Source organism: Mirounga leonina, unplaced genomic scaffold (assembly GCF_011800145.1).
Source record: "Mirounga leonina isolate KUSES-001 unplaced genomic scaffold, KU_Mleo_1.0 Mir_53, whole genome shotgun sequence".
NCBI classification, from domain to species: Eukaryota; Metazoa; Chordata; class Mammalia; order Carnivora; family Phocidae; genus Mirounga; species Mirounga leonina.
In genome coordinates this window covers 94359082-94375538 of record NW_023270807.1, presented here as the reverse complement: position 1 = coordinate 94375538, position 16457 = coordinate 94359082, and the positions used below count along the sequence as shown (strand labels likewise).

General features: G+C 44.4%; 1 long non-coding RNA gene and 1 pseudogene across 1 annotated transcript; both read right to left on the bottom strand.

The window, feature by feature from the left end:
• LOC118001483 lies at positions 1 to 997 on the bottom strand (annotated as a pseudogene).
• Positions 998 to 9805: 8808 nt separating this feature from the next.
• Positions 9806 to 16093, bottom strand: LOC118000948. Its single transcript, XR_004676584.1, has 2 exons — positions 13929 to 16093; positions 9806 to 10506 (listed from the first exon to the last, which is right to left on the bottom strand). It is a non-coding gene; the product is annotated as an uncharacterized LOC118000948 (long non-coding RNA).
• Between the last annotated feature and the right edge of the window lie 364 nt (positions 16094 to 16457).

Sequence of the window (16457 nt, the reverse complement as noted above, 5' to 3'; positions counted from 1 at the left end):
GTACAAGATTCAATTAGATTCTTCTAGAGGAGGAAAAGGAGTTGAAAGTAGGTCTTCGTTTGGCAATCATCATCTGTATGAATTCGTCATAGCTGACTTGTCCATCTCCATCAATACCTGGTTCTCTGATCATTTCATCTTCTTCATCCATTAGTTTTTCTCCTAACTTGGTCATGCCATGACGTAGCTCTGCTGCACTGATGTAACTGTTGCCATCCTTGTCAAAGACTCGGAATGCCTGGCGGATTTCTTCTTCACTGTCTGTATCTTTCATTTTTCTAGCCATCATAGGCAAAAGCTCTGGGAAGTCAATGGTGCCATGACCATCAGCATTCCCCTCATTGATCATATCCTGCAATTCAGCTTCTGCTGGGCTCTGACCCAGTGACCTCATGACGGTTCCAGGTTCGTTTGTTGTGATGGTCACCACCGTCTTTGTCAAATAGGGAGAAAGCCTCCTTGAACTCAGCAGTCTGTCCTTCAGTCAGCTGATCATCCATGGTGCAAGGAAGGGAGGAAGAACAGAGGGAGGGAGGTGGCTGTGCCCGCGCAGAGGTTGTCCCGGGAGGGGTGTGGGCAGGCGGTGCCCGGCGGCTGTGAGGACTGGGCAGAACCCGCCAGGCTCCCAGCACCACTGCCCTCCCATCATTTTGTTTATTTTATTTTATTTTATTTTTTTATTTTTCCAGATTTATTGAGGTATAATTGACATACAACATCGTCAAAGTTTAAGGTGTGTTCCATGTTCACGTGATACATTTATATATTGCAGTGTAATCACTATCATAGCTTTAGCTAATACCTCCATCTTGTCACATAATTACCATTTCTTTTTGGTGGTTAGAACATTTAAGATCTTCCTTCTTTAGCAACTTTCAAGCATATGATATAGTATATCTAACTATATATAGTCACAATGTTGTGCATTAGATCCCTAGAACTTACTCATCTTCTAACTGGAAATTTGTACCCTTTGGCCAATATCTCCCCATTTCCCCCAACCCCCAGGTTTTGGTAACCAGTATTCTTTTTTTTTTTTAATGGGTTTGTGGCTGACACCATGCGTTTATTTATTTATTTATTTATTTGAAGATTTTTGTTGTTGTTGTTATGTTAATCCCCATACATTACATCATTAGTTTTAGATGTAGTGTTCCATGATTCATTGTTTGTGCATGACACCCAGTGCTCCATGCAGAACGTGCCCTCCTCAATACCCATCACCAGGCTAACCCATCCTCCCACCCCCCTCCCCTCTAGAACCCTCAGTCCATCATTTTGTTTTAAAACACTCACTTTTCTGGCATGACAAGGTGTTCCAGGCTCATCTTGTACTTTCTCTGCCTAGCCATGCATGACCATTTCTCCGAAAAGCCCTGGTTCCTTTTGTTGGAGAACGGTATTTGGAAACCCAGATCTGGGCACTCATTGCTTTGGGTTTCTCCTCTCCTTTCTGTGCGGTTCTGTTCTTAATTTGTTATTATGTAGTGAGGTGGATTAGTTTATCTTCTCTGCCTGTTCTACTAACGTTTTGCCCCTCACCCAGATTCACCCTTTGTGACCTACTCTGCAGTAATGGGGCTGGAAATTAAGCGTTCCTCCTCCACAGAGAGCAAGACGTTGTGATTTACCAGTGAAAGGCACTGGGGCGGGGGGCGGGCGTTATAGGGGACAGGCGCTTCTCTTCCCGGTTCTAGTGCACTACTGTTTTGTTGGCCTCTCACTCCTACCACGTGGCTGCCAGCAGTGTGTGGGAAAATCCAGGGCTGCTCCGCCCCATTGGCTTGTCCAGAGCACATAGTCACTTGGTGAGCTCACAGCCTTGGCCCCCGTCCAGTAACCACCTCACTGTGGCGCTCCCACCGTGGACATCACACACTTATGCTGCTCTTCTGGTGAGCGGGCTTCCAGTACCCCAAGCCCTTTTGTGTGCATGTCTGTTGTCTTGGCCACATCTACCCCAGGGGAATGCTTTTTGGCTCGCCAGGCCCAGCTGCGATTCCTTCCTGCCGGCTTCTGCCGGCCTGCACCCCGGAAGGGTAGTTCCTGCCTGCTTGGTGGCTGCGCAGGAGCTCTGGCCCAGGCAACCCCCTAATTTTTAGCATTCACTGAATGTCTCCATCTACCACACCCTCTCCAGTGAGATCGGAATCTCATCCTCGGGGAGAGGACCCTTCCAAGTTTGTTCATTCCTTAGGCTCTCCGTCTCCGCGTTAGAGCGTTCTTTAGAGTTCTTTGTACACCTTTACAGTTACTCCCCTGTGAGAGTTTATATTAAATTTCCCTGTTCAAATGACTGCCTGATTTCTACTTCCTGATGTGACCCTGACTCATACATACCCCATATTGCATTCCCTTTCCCATCCTTGTTGATTTTATTTATCTATCTATCCTCAGTAAGTGAATCATTATGATGGTTGCTAAAAGTCCGAACTATATACAAACACTTACCAGGAAAAGTCACTCCCCTCTCCCTACCCTCCATTCTGTCTTGTTCTCATTTCCCCAGCCTTTCCAACTCATTCTACCTACTCCTTGTTTCTATCTCATTAGTTTCTATTTTTTTTTTAAATCCTAGCAGGCTTTTTTTTTTTTTTTAAGATTTTATTTATTTATTTGACAGAGAAAGACACAGCGAGAGAAGGAACACAAGCAAGGGGAGTGAGAGAGGGAGAAGCAGGCTCCTCGTTGAGCAGGGAGCCTGATGCAGGGCTCAATCTCAGGACCCTGAGATCAGGACCTGAGCCGAAGGCAGACGCTTAACAACTGAGCCACCCAGGAGCCTCTCATTAGTTTCTAGTTTATCCTTTATTTCCTTTTGCACTGTTGAGAAAATACATGCATGATTCCTGATTTCCTTTTCTGTAAAAGGTAGCATCCTATTGACAGTCTTCTACATTTTGCCTTTTTTTTTTTCACTTCACAATATGTCCTAGTAAGCGTACCACGCCAGCTCACAGGAATCTTTGTCATTCTTTTCACAGCTGTGTAGTACTCCACTGCCTGAGTGTACTAGACTTTATCCAGCCACTCTCTCAAGGATGGATATTTAAGCGGTTTCTGCACAAGGCTGCAGTGAATAATCTGTGCATACATATTTTTGTATTTTTGGAGATGTATCTTCAGGGTAGATTCCTAGAAGTGGGATTGTTGAGTTGGAAAGTCAGTCCATGAATTGCTTTGTTAGTCATTGCCAAGTTCCCCTTTCAAAGGGCTGTGCCAGTTTGTATTCCCACCAGCCATGCATGAGTGTGCCTGTTTTCCCCAGCCTCGCCAACAGGATGTGTTGTCATACTTTAAAATTGTTGCTTATCTGATAGGTGAGAAATGGTGTAGTCCTAACTTGCATTTCTTTAATTATGAGCTATTTGAATATCTGTTCACAGGTTTAAATGCCATGTCTATGTTTGTAAGTGAATTTTCTGTTCCTGTCTTTTTCCCATTCTTCTGTTGATTCTGGTCCTTTCTCCCTTTTTAAGAATTCTTTAAATATTGAGGGTTTTAGCCCCTTGTCTGTGGTATAAGTTACAGACATTTTCCCCCAGTGTGTCAGTTGTCTTTTGACGTTGTATATGGTACTCTGGCTGTGCAAATGTTTTTGTATTTTTGTGTAGTCATGTTTATTGATCGTTTCTTTTGTCTGGATTGTGAGTTGTGGTTAGAAAGACTTTCCCTGGGGGCGCCTGGGTGGCTCAGTTGGTTAAGCGACTGCCTTCGGCTCAGGTCATGATCCTGGAGTACCGGGATCGAGTCCCGCATCGGGCTCCCTGCTCGGCAGGGAGTCTGCTTCTCCCTCTGACTCTCCTCCCTCTCATGCTCTCTATCTCTTATTCTCTCTCTCAAATAAATAAATAAAATCTTTAAAAAAAAAAAAAGAAAGACTTTCCCTGTACCAAGATCAAAGAGGAATTTATCCATGTTTTCCCTAGTATTTCTATAATTTAAATGTTTACATTTGATTCCTGATCCATTTCAAGTTTATTCTTATGTATGGTGCGAGATACAGATTATATCTCTTTCCAGTCAGTACCCAGTTTTCTCTGTCTTTGCCCCAGCAATTTGAAATGCCTCCTTTATCACGAACTAAATTTCCATATGTACTTGGGTCTCTTTTGGGATTTTTTATTCTATCCCTCTGGTCTGTTTGCCTGATCATGAGCCAGTTGCAGACTGTTTTAGATAGAGAGGCTCTAGAGCAGATTTTAGTGTCTGGTAGAACCAGTTTCCCCTACAGTTGTGCTTTTTAATTGATTTCCCAGCTATTCTTGTACGTTATTTTTCCATACTAACTTGTCCTTGATAGTTAATATGATTCAATTATGTGATGCTAACTAAATTGAGGAAGCAATTCAGGGGCTCAGAGGTACGTTTGCTTTAACAGTTAATAATTCATGGGGCACCTGGGTAGCTCAGTCATTAAGTGTTTGCCTTCCACTCAGGTCATGATCCCAGGATCCTGGGATCGAGCCCTGCATCAGGCTCCCTGCTCAGCGGGAAGCCTGCTTCTCCCTCTCCCACTCCCCCTGCTTGTGTTCCCTCTCGCGCTGTCTCTCTCTGTCAAATAAATAAATAAAATCTTAAAAAAAAAAAACAACAGTTAATAATTCAGCCAATGGGAGTCCACGGCAGAGTCCTGGGCCCTGGAAGAAGATTGAGGACCAGGTATTAGTGCCCCAGATGGGGTGAGGAAAGTCACAGAAGTAGGAGGCAAACCCAGGGTAAGAGTGTATCCTGGAAGTCGCAGTTGGCTAGAGCATCAGATCAAGTTCAGAAGCAGTGATCTGGCCCGGGAGAGGCTGGAAATCATGACTTTATACGACAGTGGCAAAGAGCCCTTGGGTTCCATGTGGGAGCCCACCGGTTTCAAGTCTGCAGATGACCTGAGTTTATCTCATCTGTTTGGTAGGAAAATTCTCAACTCTCTAATTCCAATAGTCAACAACGTGGCTTTAAAGGGTTTTGGTTAAGTGTATTTATGCCCGACATATTTCTGAAGTAAACTTTGTTTTATTTTGTTCCTGGTAAATCTAAGTCCTTTCTTCCAGAGTTCAATAATTTGAAACTAAAAGTTTTACATGCATTTTAAACAGCCACCTTCCCTCCCCTACCCACACATTTACGAAAATAAACAGGGCCACCCCACCAGCCGCTCTCTGATTTGCATAACAGCAAGAGCTGATGCAAATTCTCACATTTGGGGCTATTTCAGAGTTGGTGGAGATGGCAAAGGGTTCCTTTCCTTAAATAATCTTGAGAATGGTACCTTAGATGAGTGCTTTCTAAAGCACTGTTACTGTAAAGTGAAAATATTGGACAAACTAAAATGCTAGTGGTAAACGAAACATTTTCAATGGTGTCAGGTTTGGTTTTTGCAGTAAGAAAACGTCGCAGCCCGAAGTGGAAAGTCAGAGTCTGTGGCCCCGTTGTCAGCTGTGGCCCTGCCCTGGGTCCCACCCTGCTTCCTGCCCCATGGGGCCCCGCCAGCCCTGCCCACCACACACACACATTTCACTTCCCTCCTGCCAAAAAAAGTCAGATGTGGGAACTCTTGGTACTCCCTCCCGTAGAGTATCGCACACTATTGCATCGTCTGGCATTCGGCACATAATGTTCATAAATAGGAATAAGATACACCCTGGGTCATCACACTTGGTGGTAAGACTGGGAAGTAAGCACAGTTTGCCATGGCTTTTCTCCCATGGCACCACTCACAGCTGCTTCACCAGCTGGAGGAGCCTGGGGTCCCCTGTTCTGGGTTCCAGTTCAGAGATTGATAATGGTAGGTTGACTGGTAAAGGGAATTGGAGGAAAGGGGTAGTGGATTAATATCTACAGAGCAGCTCCTTCGTCCAAGGCAAAGGCTATTTAAATACCTTTCATCCAATTATTCTAGCTTTCTATGAACTGGGCATTTATTTTTATTTTTTTATTTTTTTATAAGCTAGCAAATAAAGGGAAGAGATCATTTATTCTGCCCTCTTTGTATGAACTACTCCAACCAACCAAGTTGTTGTTGAGGAGGCGTTTCCTTTTTGTTTTTTTAAAAAAATTTTTTTTGAACTAGGCATTTTTATCCTCATTTTTCACTGTGTCATTAGTTGAGCCAGGATTTTCTCTCACCTCTGCTTGACCCAGAGCCCATGCTGAATTATGGTGCTTTTTGATTTACTCAATGCCTAGGACAGTGTCCAGTGCATAGGAGGTACTTAAGAATCTTGGGGTTGATCATGGACTTTTAAAGATTCAAAGCCTGACCCCAAAATCATAGCTTTCAAAGTTTCGAGCACTAGCAAGGATACTTGGGTAGATGAAGGGTTTTTTCGGTTTTACCCCTTTATCCCAGTCACTCAGCTTAGCAGACCGCCTAGCCTGACCCTGAGTAAGATTCCTCTGACTCCTTCGATTCTGTTTCTTCTCTTTTCTGTGCCTTTGGCTGACCCCAAATTTAGAAAACCTCATAACATAATTTGGCCCTCTAGATTTTCTCAAAAGTAAGTCTGTCCCTAATGACTGAGCTGACTCTACAGCTGAAGTTCCAACAAAGTCTGACCTCAAAACACTGAGTTGGTTTTTTCCTAACTGAGAATGTCATTCACATTTCTTTGAGGATTCCTCCCAGCACAGGAGGCTACTTCTAGGGGCAGCCAAATACAAATGATGAGTAACTATATGTAAACATGTTTGACTTCACAAATCATCAGAGAAACGCTAATTAAAATTGAGAAGCCATTTTTTTTTTCACCCAACAGATTACCCCAGTTTAAAAGATGAAAACATCCAAGTGGGAAAACCTGTATTTTGATGAGAGATGGAACTCTGAGGATGCCCAGTTAAGAGTGTTGATCAAAATCTGAAATATACATATTTGCTAGTTTACTTTTGGTTGTCTTCTCATCATTTTTTGAGTTTTTGTATTTTTCTTTCTTTCTATACTAGTCAGGGTTCTCCAGAGAAACAGACCAACAGGAGATTATATCTATGTCTATATATCTAGATCTACATCTATATCTATATGAGATATAGAGATTTATTATAGGAACTGACTGACACAATATTATGGAGGCCAAGAAGTCCCACTATCTGCCATCTGCATTCTGGAGAACCAGCAAAGTCAGCGGGGTGATTCAGTCTGAGACCAAAGGCCCGATACCCAGGGGGCCAGAGACGAAGTCAGAGACAGCACTGCTGTCTGAGGGCAGAGGAAGATGAATGACCCAACTCAAGCAAAAACCTCCAGTTTTTCCTTCTTCTGCCTCTTGGTTCTATTCAGGCCCACAACAGATTGGGTGATGCCCACCCACATTGGTAAGGGTGGATCTTCTTTACCCAGTCTACCTATTCAAATGTTAATCTTTTCCAGAAACACCCTCACAGACACACCCAGAAATGTCTTACCAGCTCTCTGGGCATCTCTTAGCCCACTCACACGGGCACATACAATTAACCATCACACTTTCTTCCTTTTTTGATTTTATCTTTAGAAATCTTGCTGGTTGAAATTTGCTTCCTTAGGAGCATCCTCTTGTGATGTAAATTCTTCACCTGCTTTCCCTGTGTTCTTTTTATGCTTGCTTGCCTAGAGAGGGAGAAGCACCTACAAGCAGGTTATTTTTTATTTCAGGGACTTTGCTGAGAGCCACCCTCGCTCTTTGAGGCTACAAATAAATGAGCCGTATTTCCAAGGATAGGAATGAGCAGATACAGAGATGCCCCCACCAAACCCCGCCCAGGGGCTGACACCATGTAATTCTAGGAGGTGGAACCAAGTTCCACTCAGACCTTCTCCCCTTCATCCATGGCCTGTCTGACTCCTGGATCTTCAATCTCTAACTGAAGACCCAGGGCTGTCACAAGCCCACAAGGGGCCCTGTGTGAATTGCAAGAAGGCATCACTTTGGGTGAGAACAACCCTGCTGGCCCATGCTTGGTGACCAGATGTTGTCTTTGTGTGATCTGGGAAAGGATTTATCTCTGTTTGCGGAATAGTGTGAGCTTGATTCTAGTGCCCTCCACTCGCCCCCTGGGCCAGGCATCCTTTTGCAGGGCACTGCCAACACAACCTTACCTGAAGCCCCGCAAAGGATGCTGGGTTTGTCTTTCAGATCTGACACTTGGGAAACTGGCACTTTGCCTGAGCCCTAGGGTATGGTCCTCAGCTTCCTTCCCCACCTCAGTCCAGGCTTTAGAGTTCTTGGCAGTACATTCTATAGTTTTGTTTGGGGCCTGCTCACTTTTTTGTTTGTTTGTTTGTTTCAATGAGTTTTAAGAGAGGGGAGTAAAACAAAATCCTTCCTTCCTCTACCATGTTTAACTGGAAGTTTAATTTCAGAAACATAACATCATACCTTATTTGAATTGTCTTTCATTTTTCACTTCTTTGCAATGCTTACTCACTCAGTCATAATTGGCTCGTGTTAGTCCATCACACTCTCCACCGAGAGAACCCGTCCTTAGATTGCTACAGTGCCACTGTATTGTTCAAAAACACTTTTCCCTTGACTTTTGTGCCTGCACCATGTTTCCAGTCCCCTTCACGTCATGTACACTCTTCTCTGTTGGTTTTTTTTTTTCTTTTCAGTTTTCTCAAGAATGCAGCTACTAGAAAAGCATTCTAGAGGGATCAACACTTAGATCATGGAGTAATCCACCCATTTCCAGTAAACAGCACTAAACCATGCATTACTTGTTCAGAGCTCCTGTTGACTATGATGAGCATTCTAGCTAAATCTTCTGCTGGTGGCCAGATTGGTGGAATGGTTTCAGTTAGGCTGTGGCTGTTTGTGTGTCCATCTTGGAGAGAGGCAGGGGAAAGAAACAACTCCTCCATGAAGAAAGGTCAATTCTGTTGAAAATTTTTTTCTTTTGCTTGTTTTAAATTTTCATTTTACTAGATTGTTCACTCCAATGGGAAAAAAAGACCAGTTTATATTTGGCCAGAGAAGTAAAGAGATGAGTGTGGAAATCCAAATTAATTGGTGCAATATTTTTTCTAATTTTTTCTGATCTCTTACAGATTGCCACCTTGAGCAAATGGTTTTGTTTGTAGGCAGCCACAGTGAGGAGAGCTCTTGAACACCTTTCTTCCCTGGAGGCTGTCTTTGACCTTAGGACAATTGCTGATGCATTCTTGACGCAGGCCAGACTCCTCTTGGGCACTTAGACTTTGTGACCCAGACTCCAGGGTTTGAACAACAACCCAGTATCCCCAGTGTTATATTGAGCCATTTCTTCCTGTTTTGCAACTTTGGTCAGTGGAGAGCAACTATTTTCTCAGGAGAAAATGTTTTCTTTTAAATATATTTTTTAAAAAGATTTATTTATTTATTTGCTAGAGAGAGTATGTGAGAGCGGGGAGAGGAGAGAGGCAGAGTGGGAGAGAGAGAGAGAGAGAGAGAGAGAATCTCAAACAGACTCCACACTGAGTGTGGAGCCCGACACGGGGCTTGATCCCATGGCCCCTGAGATCATGACCTGAGCTGAAATCAAGAGTCAGACATTTAGCCGACTGAGCCACCCAGGCGCCCCGAAAATGTTTTCTTTTAAAGAGTCTTTATTTTAAAATAATATTCTTTGGTGTCCAAGTTACTTTTTATGAGGAGAAACCATAAAAACATATTCATTTGTAAGGAGGAGTGGGTAAAGAGAGCATAAAAGCAAGGCATGCTTTAACAAAACAGCGGTGACAATGCTTTAGCCCAACCAGCATGGTCCAGGACATTGCGGGGGAAAAAAATCTCAGTAGCCAACAAACGTCTCTTCAAGGCAAGGACGTTGAGAGTGGTGTGTAATAGTTTTTCTAAAACTATTGACATTCTTTCCTGTAAAAATCAGGGAGTCAGCCCACGATCTTCTTGGCCTGCTTGGGCGGGATGTTCAGGGGAGGCTAAGGAGAAGAGAACGGATCGTTAGGAGCACCCAAGCCGTGTGAACTCCCTGGGGACGTATACACAGCTGAGGAGTTTTTTGTGTTCACGTGTGTGTTTACACCCTTTACACAATACAACCTTAACAGTTATTGCCACATTAAATAATAGCCTTGTCAGTCTTACGAAGATGGGTCACACTTCACTGTTTCTTCAAAGCATGATGAACAAAATAAAACCTTTCTTGATGTTTAAGTCAGGGATAACTTTAAAAGCATTAATTGCTGCACTGAGCTGCTGGTAGAATTTGTTCCAGGGCCTGCGGAGGTTTGGGAGAGAGCCCAGAGATCATCCTTTTTCAATTGTGTGTGCTTTTTTTGTGCTTTGTTGGTGTTGTTTCCCGCTTTGTTCTCTGGGGCACCTTAACACTCTTCAGAGCCTGGCCTGTGGCTCCCAGCCTGTCGAAGCTTCTCTTCTCTTTATTTCCTTGCTATTCCCAGTCTTCTGGGAGCTTGAAAAACCTTCAAACAAGCTTGTTAGGGTTATTAAACTGGAGTCCAATTCACCAACGAAGGCCTGAAGGGACTCACCACGACCTGTAAGCATGCACCACAAGGGGGCTGTTTTTGCCCAAGGTGGCAATCTGTAAGATATCAGAAAAAACTAGAAAAAATATGGCACCAATTAATTTGGATTTCCACACTCATCTCTTTACTTCTCTGGCCAAATGTGAACTGGTATTTTTTTCCCATTGGAGTGAACAAGATACTTTTAGCTTACTGCCTGGTCTCTGGCGGGGTTTTGTGAAGATGAGGGTTTTGTATAATTTAATTTGAGACAGAATAGAAATTGTCATAGTTTGAAGGAATGAGATAAATAAAAGTATGGTAAAAGCAATATTGTATTTGGAGTTTGTTTTCTACTCTGACCACTTAAGGGAGAATCCCCATACTGCTTTACTGCCAAGTGGCTGAGCAATAGGATAGCTATTGCCAAGTTCGGACAGTTGGGGGACTGTGTAATGGAGCCACTTTCCGTGGCCTGGGTTGAATTTGGTGGAAGAAAATGTGACTTCCTATTCTGGTTCTGTTGCTAGCTGGAAAAATTAACCATCCACTCTGGATCTATTTCCTTAACAGCAAGTTGAAAGATTTAAAACAGAAAATAAGATTCTTTTAGCTTAACATTTTTAGTGTGTGTGTGTGTGTGTGTGTCCTTAAAGTCCTTTAAAATACAGAACTCATGGGGGCGCCTGGGTGGCTCAGATGGTTAAGCGTCTGCCTTCGGCTCAGGTCATGATCCCAGGGTCCTGGGATCGAGTCCCACATCGGGCTCCCTGCTCCTTGGGAGCCTGCTTCTCCCTCTGCCTCTCTCTCTCTCTCTCTCTCTCTGTCTCTCATGAATAAATAAATAAAATCTTTAAAAAAAAAAAAAAACAGAACTCATGGGTCGCCTGGGTGGCTCAGTTGGTTGAGCATCCTCTTGATTTCGGCTCAGGTCATGATCTCAGGGTTGTGAGATCGAGCCCTGCGTAGGGCTCACAAACTGGGTATGGAGCCTGCTTAAGATTCTCTCTCTCCCTCTGCCTCTCCCCTCTCCCTCCCCACCCCCTTTGAGAGAGCCCGCTCTCTCTCTTAAAAAAGAATTACAGGACTCTTGGCAGACGGCCAAATAGCATACCAGATCTAGTGCTGTCCTGAGATCAGATATCAGGACAAGGTGACAGAGCAAATTACCTCGGCCTCTCTCATCAACCCCGACTTGATGGAACAAGGCAGATAAGATTAGAGACCGGACCACTTTTCTGCACAGAAACCTTTTAACCAGCATCCATTAGTCAACAGAGCATGAGGTGGTGTCTGCTGGGGCTCAGGACCCATTAAAATTGATGAATAAGAACAATTATGACACAATCCTGGGCAGTTGGGCTCTGGTTGATGTTTGCTGTGCTGTCTGAATTTTATAATCCTCTCATTTTAAAAACGTTAAATCTCCTCCTCCATGTTCCCTGATGATCTATGTTTAGTATTTTTCCTGCCCCTTTATTTATTTATTTATTTATTTATTTATTTATTTATTTATTTATTTATTTATTTGACAGAGAGACAGACAGCGAGAGCGGGAACACAAGCAGGGGAAGTGGGAAAGGGAGAAGCAGGCTTCCCGCCGAGCAGGGAGCCCGACGCGGGGCTCGATCCCAGGACCCTGGGATCATGACCTGAGCCGAAGGCAGACGCTTAACGACTGAGCCACCCAGGCACCCCTCTGCCCCCTTTAGATGTTGCCGTCTGCATGCTGATGTGTGAAGGAATATCTCCTTCTGAAAATCTTAAGCAACTTTTGTTTTTAAGCAAACTGCAAAATTCATAAATTTTAAAAGGAAGCAGGATGGTAGGGAGGCACGTTTTACTTTCAACATGTTGTCAGAAATGAGTGAGGTACAGTCTGGAGACAAAATCTTGGCCCTGAAATGATGACTTGAGACCAGTGACTCTGATCTGTCACAGTGATGAGAACAGACAGATTGGATCTTCCTGAGGGTCCTGGGGGCCTCCTGAGGATGGAGGCTGGTTTGCAGTACGCGCTGAGATTTCCCTCTCTACCTCTCAGACTGTGTCCGCGACATGCTCGCTAGCCACGGAGTCTTAGCAGAGCCGCTGAGAACACGATATGCAATGTGTAGATTAATTGTATTTTCAAGTTGGATATCATTCACAACCACACACATGTGTAGGAAATGGGGTATGCATATGTTATTTAAATACTCATGGTACAGTGTGTATACTTGTGAAAATACATCTATGTAAGGACTAGAGTCTCCTACAAGGTCCAAAAAATCCCGTGTGGATCTGTTCAGCTTGTAGATCCCAGGTACACATGTGATCCCTAGTCAGGCATCCATTCACACATGTCTCAGGTACATGGAAAGCTTCTGGGATTGCCTGCTAAGGTCTAATTCATACATTGTGTTTACATGCTTAATTATAAGCTTATCCTACTTAAATCTCCCTCTTGCTTTCCCATGCTATACAACAGCAAGGTCACCTTCCTTGCATGAGTTACCACGATCTGGCCCCTGCAGCATCTCCCACCTCCTCTCCTCTCCTTCTCCTTCCCTATTACTCTCCTCAGCTGACCACCCTGACCTTCTTTCTGTTCCTAGCACACACGAATCTCCTGTCCTCAAGGCCTTTGCACTTTCTGTTCCCTCTGCCTGGAATGTGCATCTCACTCTGCAAGGTTGGCTGCTTCTTGTCATTTAGGTCTCTGCACAAATGTCACAACTGCAGAGGGCTTTCCTAACTCCCCTTTCAAATGCTACCTCCATCCATCACGTCATCCCGTGAATGTTTTATTTTTCTCGGGACACATTATCACTCTGAGACTGCCCTCTGTTTATTGACTTGGTATTTGCCCATCTCCCACTTAGGAGTGCGAGCTCCATGGCAGCAGGGACGATGCTGGTGTTGTGCCCGGCCCTGGGCCAGCTCCTGGAAGGGGGCCTGGCATGGAGGACTGGCTGGACACCCACTGTGGACTCCATGAGCACACGCGCGCGCTGCCTGCAAAGTGGGCTTCGTTTTGAGAGTCAGAACAGCAAACTCAACTAAAAAAAAAATTCTTCTAAATAATCATCCCTACCATGTCATAACTCTGTTTCCTGGTGAATTCACATCACTTGCTTTTGAAGAGATAAAAAAAAAGTAAAATTCCATTATCCCGTAGACTTCCCCGCTTCTGTGGCTCACTTCCGTCCCTGTCCCTTTGGAGGCCCCTCTGCCTGACAGGCTCCCTCGCTCCTCTGAAGCCGGCTTAGAGCGCCCCCCTAAGGATGCCCTTCTCGGCAGCCTGGCCCTCCTGCCTCCCCGCACATTTCCACATGGCATCTGTTGTGTCCATTTGTATTTACTTACATCCTTTCCTAGAAGAGCTACTTTATTCTTTGGGGTGTGCAGTGGTGGGGACGGGACAGGCAAGAGAACGTGGTAATCATATTCTCAGGTATTTGAAAGGAAATTTGTGATCTTTTTTTTTCCATTTTCAAACATTTTCTTATTCTATTACCTGATATAAGAAGCCATCTGGATGTTCTATTAAATGGGTCCGCTGTCTTCTTCAGAAAGGTAGTTCATTGCCTGAGAGAAACAACAAAGTCATGTTTGTCTACTGCCTAAAATTTAAAATGCCCCATGAGTGTATTCATTAATGGACTCATCCTTTCCAATAATAAAAATGTGCAACTCCATGGTCCTTGACAGTGGAACACCATGAAGGGTACTCACTCCTGTGAATCACAGGGTTGAAGGATGTTGGCGGTCTTCTCTGCCAGCCTCCTACCTGGGAGAGTCCCCGTGAAGCCCCTCAGTGATGGATCACAGTCAGAGGATAATAGGGTTAGTCGTCTCGTCCTGTCTCCTGTCTCCGGGCAGCAACACAGCTAACCCACTCTAGTCACATAGAGAGCTTTTACAAGACACACACTCTCTCTCTGGCATTTCCCAAGGCAACCTTGGTGTGGTGGTGTGAAGTGACAACACAGGAAGTCAGTCATGGGACCAGACCAACCGGGCATGCTCGGTTCTCTCTCCCAGGCTCAGAGCTCAGCCCACATTCCTGCTGTTTCCATGGAACCGAAATGTCCATGTGGGTTTAGTAATCTCCAGGAGAAGCTGGTCATGAGGTGATGTCCCCCTTCACTAATGCCATAAGGATGAACTCTCTCCAGCAGACATTTCCCTTGCATCCTCCACCTGAATTTCTGAACCTTAAGGTTTCATAACTCAACCAGACTCAGAGTGAGGTGTTATCTAATTAAATGGTAAAACGAGGGTCCATATTTTAAGGTGTTCACACCTGTGGGGTTTAGAACTACAAGAGGGAGGAGAAGAGAAAGAACAGAGGCTGGTGAAACCCTATAAATCATTTTCATTTCTCACTACCCCTGTTTCTGATACCCAAGCGTCTCATTCTGCTACCATTTTCTCCTCACTGAGTCCTCACAGCTCAGGTAGAAAACAGACAAAGAAAAGAACCAATGGGCATGATCCAGGGAAAACATTTCGTGGGAGATAGGGGGCTAGATGGGTTAACACCTCCTGTGTTTGTCCCACTGAAGCCTCATTATTTGGGTCTGGTGGGAATACAGTGCGTGCGGGCCAGCAACTCACACCCAGGCTGAGTGAGCCCCTCAGCCATGACTGATGGATCTGTACACACACACTTGTGTGTGCATGTGTGTGTGTCTGTGCAGGGTGGAGGCCCATGGGGTGGGGAGGATAGGAAAAAGCCTCAAAATTCAACCTGTAAAGAGGATGTTTTAATTCAAGAGAGTCCCCACCATGGAAGTCTAGTACAACACTAGAGAAAAACGCATGCTTTTTAAAAAAGGTGTTGCCAAGAAACATGTCGAGTGCTTGTGCTTTTCATTCAAACTTAGAGTTAAGTCACATTTAATGTGCTCATCAAGATGGCTAAATAAGGATTCCAGCCAGACCGGAATTATCTAGAGCTCCACAAGGAGCCTGCCATGTGCTGTCTGTCACTGGTAGGGCTGATGTCGCCGTGTCCTGAGCTTCCCTTTGAACTTGTCATAGCCAGTGTTTACACTGCCTCTCTGCCCCCAACCCTCAATCAATCATTTTATTTGAATGATCTCTCATGTGTCTCTTTCAAACAAAAAAGAGGAGGTGTTACTAGCGCCCTCTGATGGAGTGTCACAGAATCAGATGGTTGTGGCATCTCAATAGCAGCACTCCATGAGCGAGCCAAAGTTGTCCCTGCTTTGCTAAATGACAGATTAGGAGGGACGCAGAATGGACTTTTTCTCAACTTCCGGCTGTTCTGTACTATAATGCATTTTCAGTCAGGTTACCCAGAATTATTATTATTATTTTTTAAAGAAATATTTTATTTATTTATTTGAGAGAGAGAGATAGTGTGAGAGAGAGCACGAGCAGGGGTGGGGTGGGGAGGGAGAAGCAGGCTTCCCGCTGAGCAGGGCGCCCGATGCAGGACTCGATCCCAGAACCCCGGGATAATGACCTGAGCCGAAGGCAGACGCTTAACCAACTGAGCCACCCAGGCGCCCCAGGTTACCCAGAATTATTAACATTTTATAGCACATTAAAAAAGTGATTTCTAGGTCATTTTCTAGAGTCTGATTTTTATTGCCAGCTCACCTGTTGACATGGTAGCATAGAATCCTTTCAGTTTTCCCATTTAAGAAGAGGGGTAAATGAGGGGCGCCTGGGTGGCTCAGTCACTTAAGCTCAGGGAGCCTGACCTTCTGTCTCCCTCTGCCCCTCCCCCTACTTGTACTCTCTCTCCCTCCCTCTCTGTCAAATAAATAAAATCTTGAAAAAAAAAAAAGAAGGGTAAATTAAATTGGCCTTCAGTGCGTTTTCAAGATTTTTAGAGTCATTTTGAACAATTTAGAAATGAACACAATTTCATCTTCTGTCCCTTGGCTGGTTAGTAGAGAATAGGGTTTCTTGGGCTAAAATAGGGACTTCTAGAAGAATCATGAGCTCTATAGCTCTGGATGTCTCCCAGCTGATTTTAATAGGCAATTCAGGGTTGGGGTGGAATGGATGG